We start from the raw sequence: 7,852 nt of genomic DNA on the forward strand, positions 1-7,852 counted from the left end.
ACTGGACTTCAAACTATATAATAATGCCATAGTTACCTAAACAGCATAGTACGGGTATAAAAATGGACACATATACCAGTGGAACAGAATAGAGAACCCAGAAATAAAGCCAAAACTTAACAGCTAAGTGATCTTTGACAAAGCAAACAAAAAAGTAAAGTGGCAAAAGAACACTCTATTCAACAAATGGTGCTGGGATAACTGGCAAGCCACATGTAGAAGAATAAAGCTGGATCCTCATCGCCCACCTTACACAAAAATCAACTCAAGATGGATCAAAGACTTAAATCGAAGATCTGAAACTGTAAAAATCCTAGAAGATCACATAAGAAAAACCCTTCTAGACATTGGCTTGGGAAAATACTTCATAACCAAGAACCCAAAAGCAAATGCAACAAACACAAAGATAAACAGATGGGACTTAATTAAACTGAAAAGCTTCTGCAGAGCAAAAGACACAATAAGCAGAGTAAACAGACAACCCACAGAATAGGAGAAAACCTTTGCAATATATACATCCGATTATGTACTAATATCCAGAATCTACAAGGAACACAAACAAATCAGCAAGAAAAAAAAACAATTTCAGCAAAAAGTGGGCAAAGGCCATAAATACACAATTCTTAAAAGAAGATATACAAATAGCCAACAAACATACAAAAAATACTCAACATGACTAATTATTAGGGAACTGCAAATCAAAACTACAATGCAATACCACCTTACTCCTGCAAAAGTAACTATAAAAAAAACAGGTGTTGGCATGGATGTAGTTAAAAGGGGACACTTTTACACTGTTGGTGGGAATGTAAACTAGTACAACCACTATGGAAAACAGTGTGGAGAATCCTTAAAAGACTAAAAGTAGATCTACCATTTGATCCAACAATCCCACTACTGGGTATCTACCCAGAGGAAAAGAAGTTATCATATGAAAAAGATACTTGCACATGCATGTTTATAGCAGCACAATTTGCACTTGCAAAAATATGGAACCAGCCTAAATGCCCATCAATTAATAACTGGATAAAGAAAATGTGGTGTATATATATCATGGAATACTACTCAGCCATAAAAAGAAACGAAATAATGGCAATTGCAGCAAACTGGATGGAATTGGAGACATTATTTTAAGTGAAGTAACTCAGGAATAGAAAACCAAACATCATATGTTCTCACTTATAAGTGGGAACTAAGCTATGAGGATGCAAAGGCTTAAGAATGATACAATGGACTTCAGGGACTTGAGGGAAAGGGCGGGAGGTGGGTGAGGGATAAAAGACTACACATTGGGTTCAGTGTACGCTGCTTGGGTGATGCGTGCACCAAAATCTCAGAAATCACCACTAAAAAACTTATCCATGTAACCAAGCACCACCTGTTCCTCAAAAACCAATTGAAATAAAAATGTGTTGTTTTTTTAAAAAAAGAAATTGGCATTTTCAGACAGTATAAATTGTTGACACTTTTTTGGACAATTTAACAATTGTCTGGGCATTTTTTTCTGGGTACTTCAACAATATCTAATACAATTTTAAATTTATATCATTTGACTCAAAAAGTTCACTGCTAGAAATATATCCTCATATTTACGAATATAACTATATAAAGATATTTAGTACAATATTTCCAGTTTTCTGTTAATTCGGAAACTTAATGGGTCTGAAATATTTAAATACATTAGAGCAGGAGTCCCCAGCTTTCAATGGTACCCTTCCGTGGCCCGTTAGGAAACGGGTTGCACAGCAGGAGGCGAGTGGCATGCGCAGGAACAAAGCTTCATTGGTATTTACAGCTGTTCCCCATCCTTTGCCTTACACCTAAGCTCTGCCTCCTGTCAGATCAGAGGTAGCATTAGATTCTCATAGGAGAGCAAACCCTGTTATGAACTGTGCACGAGAGAGATGTAGGTTGCGCGCTCCTTATGAGAATCTAATGCTTGATGATCTGTCGCTGTCTCCCATTACCCCCAGAAGGGACTGTATAGTTGCAGGAAAACAAGCTCAGGGCTTCCACTGATTCTACATTATGGTGAGTTTTATAATTATTTTCATTATCTATTCCAATGTAATAATAATAGAAATAAAGTGCTCAAAAATGTAATACACTTGAATCATCCCAAAACCATTCCCCACCAGACCCTCATCCTCCTACTCCACACCCCCCAACCCCCGCCACATCCAATGAAAAATTGTCTTCCACAAAACCGGTCTCTGGTACCAAAAAGGTTGGGGACTGCTGTATTATAGTATACCCATGCTATTGGATTTCTCTGCCACCATCACAAAGGATAGGTTAGATCTTATATACTCTTATGGAAAGTGCTCTAAGACATGAAAGCAAAGTGTAACTACATGAATGCTATTTTTAAACAGGATATAAATAGCTGTATAGCAGTATACACATATAGAAGCATATAAACACACATATATGTATTGTGTGTATGCACAAATGCTGATATTTGCATACAATTTTTATAGAAAGACATAAAAGTGCTAAGAGTCCTATTTTCCATGAATTATGGATGGGGGTTAGATAAGTTTTTTTTTCACTTTAATACCTATATAAAACTCTAATTTTTACTATGTTATTATTTTAATAAATTTGAATTGTAATGTTAAAGAAGAAATGCAGAATTAATCCTTCCCAATATATTAATGCAAGTCAAGCATTTCTCTAGGTGCTGAGGATGCACCAATGAACAAAACAATTATGGTACCTGTTTCAGCAGAACTTCTATTCTATTTGAACACATTGAAAAAAGTTATAGTCAAAAATGGTTTATCATTATGGCTAAGCAAATAGATAAAGTACATAAAAAGCTTGTTTTCTTAATGTAAATATTCCCTTTATAAATATATTTTCTTATACTATTGATTCTTATATAGGCTTATTTTCATCAGAAGTATCAATTACATTCTATATGTCTATTTTCTAAGTTCTAAACTTCGAGGAGCCTAAGTATGTACAGTTTTACTATATAGATTTATTAGATAGGTAACTATAGCAGCTCCCACAACAACCTGCTTACCAAATGTCCCTATCTCTTTTTAAAAATGTATTTATGTTTTCCCTTTTTAGTTGACACATAATAATTATACATATTTATGGGCTACAGAATAGTATTTTCATACATGTATACCATATGTAATGATCAAATCAGGGTAATTAGCATATCCATCACCTCAAATATTTACCATTTTTTGTACTGTCAACATTCAAAATCTTCTATCTTTTTGAATATATACAAGGAATTATACTTTAACCATATTCACTCTAGAGTGCTGTAAAACACCAGAACTCATTTCTTATATCTAGGTGTAATTTCGTAACTGTTAACCAACTTCTCTCCACTCTCCCCTCCCTCCTACCATTCCCAGCTTCTAATACTCACAATTTTACCCTCTTTTTTTCAATGAAAACAATCAACAAAGTGAAGAGACAACCTGTAGAATGGGAGAAAACATTTGCAAACTCTTCATCTGACAAGGGACTAATATCCAGAAAATACAAAGGACTCAAACAACAAAACAGTGAAAATACAAATAATGCAATTAAAAAGTGGGCAAAGGAACTGAACAGATATTTCTCAAAAGACAATATCCAAATGGCTGACAAATATATGAAAAAATGTTCAACATCACTAATCACCAGGGAAATGCAAACCAAAACTACAAGATCCTAACTCACCCAAGTTAGAATGGCTATCATCAAAAAACCAAAAAATTACAAATGCTGGTGAGTATGAGAAGAAAAGGGAACTCTTATATGCTGTTGGTGGGAATGTAAATTAATGCAACCATTATGGAGAAAAGTATGAAGTTTCCTCAAAACATTAAAAACAGAGCTACCATAAAATCCAGGAATCCCACTACTGGGTATTTCTCTAAAGTAAAGAGAATCAGAATGTCAAAGGAATACCTGTACCACCATGTTTATTGCAGCACTAGTCAAAATAGCTAATATATGGAATCAACCTAAATCTCCATCAACAGATGAACAGACAAGGAAAAAGCTGTATACTTTGTTATGACATTCATTATTAGGTCATAACAATGAATGAAATCCTGTCTCTATCTTAATCATGGCAGTGAGCTTGGCTTTCATTTCTAGCCAAAGGTAATCAAGAGATGAATAGAAAATTACTGCCCATTACAATAGATTGTTTAGTCATATCCTTAAGGTTTCATTTTCAGCTGGCCTCAATCTGGTTATCCAAATTATACCAGTTGCTTTCTCTGTAAGTATTTATAAAATGTCCTGCAAATAAAATAATTATGTAGCTAAATTTTCATTTCTTAGGATCAGCATTACAAGAATCTACTGAAGAGACCATATTGTTCAAATTGATAGTTTTATAATAAGGATTCCAAAGTTCAGGGAGTTGAAGTGCTTTGTCCAAAGCCACTCAATTAGACTTAGGTAGAGTCAGGCATCCTGATTCCCAGTCCAGGAGGCTTTCTCCTACCCTATGCTACCTTGTACCATGGGTCTAGAATCAGGTAGTGTTACTATTCATCACTGATCCAATTTCCCTTTCTTTACAATCTTCTTATGGACATTTTCCACCTATCAAACCCTTCTGTGAATGTGGAGTTCTTTTCTAATATTTTAATTAGTCTATAAAAAACATAATTATTATGTCATTTTCTCTATTTTTGTGCAAGATCCAAATAGATATTTACAGGTGCAGACCAAAATGCTCAGTTGGGAAGAAGAGCAAATAAGGTTTTTTTTCAAAATACCTTCACACATTTGGGCAGATTTTTGATGTTTCTTGGAATCCACTATGTACACTAAGTAGCTCCATGATCTGAAAATTGTGGACAAATAACTTTATTACAGAAAAATGACAAGTTAAGAGAAGGAAAAAATTCCCCAAAGCTGAAATTCTCCTCTTGTTATTGTTTAATAACTAATTAGCAAAGCCAGTTATTTCTCAACTTAATGCTTTAACTATGTAGGACACTATTTAACAATAAGAAAAATAAAAGATAAGATTTTTAAAAAGAAATTCTACAATTGGCATTATTACCTGACCTTTTTTTCTCATCTGTTACACTGTTTTGAATGTAAACACAGAGGAGCAATTTCAAAGAAATTACCTTACAAGATGATGTTTAATTATTTTCAGGGTCAATATAGTAGATAGTAAAGGGTTGTTCCTAAAAATGTGGACGGGTTAAAAATGTTATTCCTCCATCAATGCATACCTTTAATTTATGTGTCCAATTCTATATCATTCTGTAGGATTATGACAGCCTAAATGTCTTGGGAGGGAAGAAAAAAAGGAAAAGAAAAGTGAAAACCCAATGGAACTATGCCTGAGTTGTTAAATTAAATGATCAGTGTTATTAAAGGAACCTAAGTTGTTTGCTGAGCACTTAAGCAGCTTGGTAGACAGAGTCTTACTCAAGTTTGTCGAGACGGAAAGTTAAATATTGCAAATTACTCCCTGTAAGGACATCACGTTGAAGATAATAGATATTGTTAGCATCCACAGTTACCCAGCTTGTTTCCTTTTCTATCATTCAGGAAAACCAGCACTAGATCAGATAATTAGAGATTTAGAAAAGAAACACTACCTTCAAGACTTTACAATATGTTTTCCCCTTAAAGTCCAAAGGGAAGGAGATGAATGAGCCCAGGTGCATAACTCAAATCTCATCACCACCTGCATTTGGTCTCTCTCTCTCTGACAAACATACTCTTTTTTCTGTGTATCCCTATTATCTTTAATGACCAGCAGAAAGCAAATAAGAGCAATGAGGATTGGGGCTAAAAGTTATCAGGTGTGCAGGTTCATTAGCGAGAACTAATGAGTGATTGTACCGCACAATTCAAATGATTGTAAATAACCAACATGTGATTATAAAGCATTAGAAAAATACTGAGTTTTCTGCATGCAAATGCTAATATAACTGAGCTTCTCATGTATGTGAAAGACCATTTTAATGGTAAATCCCATTCATACATGCCTTTTCCTCAGAGACAGGCACAGCAGAGCTTTTGGATAATGAATGACTCAAACCCTAGTTTCTTCCCTCTCATTGGCCCAAGGAAGCAGCAGGAGTGAAAAAAGAATGAAGTAACATTTTTTTGCTCCACGTATTTTGAGCTAACAGCATGGGGTACAGCCTATGGGAGAAAACAATCTCTTCCCAGAACATTAAATCAAAGAATTGAGGCAAGTCTGGGGTTGATTCCCCATTAGCCATGACATTATTCCTTATTCAGGTATTGGATTGTTTGTGTTTTACTTCTAGAAACAGAGGTTGGTTTGATTTCTTTGTTCTCTGGCCGTCTCTACTAGGGTGGTAAGGAGAAGCGGAAAAAACTCAATTCAGTGCACATGACACCCTGTTGTAAAAACTTTTTAAAGGTAAAACTATCATTTACAGATGTTTGTTAAAATATAGATTCCTGGTCCCACACCTAGTGAATGGTTACTACGGCTGCATAATAAATTATCTCAAAACGTAGTGACTTAAAACCCATTCAAAAGTTTTTGCTTACCATTTTGTGGGTCAGAAATTCAGGAAGCGCTCAGAAGGGATACTCTAGAGTTTCTCACATGGTTGGAATCAGATGTTGGCAGAGACTAGACCCACAAACTGGACTAGATCAACTGGACTGTATATTCAAGATAGTGTGCCCACATAGCCAGGGGTTGATGCTTACTGTTGACTGGTAGCCTTAGCTGAAACTGTTGACCACAGCATCTATATGGGCCTCTCCAGCATAGTGAGATTAAAGTAGTCAAACTTCTTAGATGGCAGTTAGCTTCTCCTGGAGTAAGTGTCCCAACAGGACCAGGTGGGAGGAGCATAGCCTTTTCTGGCCTATCCACAGAACTCACATAGTGCCACCTCTTTCAAAATCTGTTGGTTTAAGTAGTCACAAACCTTCCCAGATTCAAAGGGAGAAGATATAGAACCTACCATTCAATGGAAAGATTATCAAATAATTCTTGACTTTGAAGTAAACAGTCTTCCCTCTGGATACAAATTCTTTATATTCCTTCCACTTGCAAAATATACTCTTATCTTCATCCTACATCCCCAAAGTCTCCTCTTATTGTGACATCAACTTAAAGTCCAGGACCTTGTCATCTAAACTAGGTCTAGTGTGGATGAGAGTCCTTATGTATTATGCCTTGAGTGTGAGTCCTCTTAATTTGAAGACCTATGAGCTGAAGAAATAAATTATTTGCTCTCTGCCCCACATATGAGTGTGGATGGGCATAGGATAACCACTAAACGTATTTCTATTTAAAAAAAAGGAAAACAGGAGGTAGAAGCAATTTCTGGCCCATAGCACATTTGAATCCAACCAGATACATCCTTCAGCTTCTTAACTAAGTTTCCGTTATTTTCCAGGAATCTTAACTTTCCTTCTGGATTCTTGGTTCACCTTCTCAGTCATCTTTCCCTTTCCAGGAGAAATTGCCTGTGTTTGCAGCTGAGTATCATTCTTACTTTACTTTCTGCCTCTATTAATTCCACCTTTGTCCTTTTCAAAACAAGTTGATATAATTTCTTTAAAAACATAATGGCTTTCCTGCATATAAATTTACAAGCCCATCTATTAAAAGCCAACCTCACAAATATCTTTGAAATAATTATCTTTCTCTACCCCAGACCCCTGTGGGACCAGCATGAAATAATAAAATAAATATTCATAGGAGCCTGATTGTGATTATTTAGCAGAAAGCATCTATGAGGTTTTTTTCTTAAGACCCTTATAAGGCTTTGTTTAAAAGAGTGTTTGAGGTCCCACCTTACATTTTTCTGTCTTCTTAAAAAATCATTTTAGAATCACACTCTTATCTTCATTTTTACTGAGATATTTT

The sequence above is a fragment of the Pan paniscus genome, chromosome 2 (genome assembly GCF_029289425.2).
Source record: "Pan paniscus chromosome 2, NHGRI_mPanPan1-v2.0_pri, whole genome shotgun sequence".
NCBI classification, from domain to species: Eukaryota; Metazoa; Chordata; class Mammalia; order Primates; family Hominidae; genus Pan; species Pan paniscus.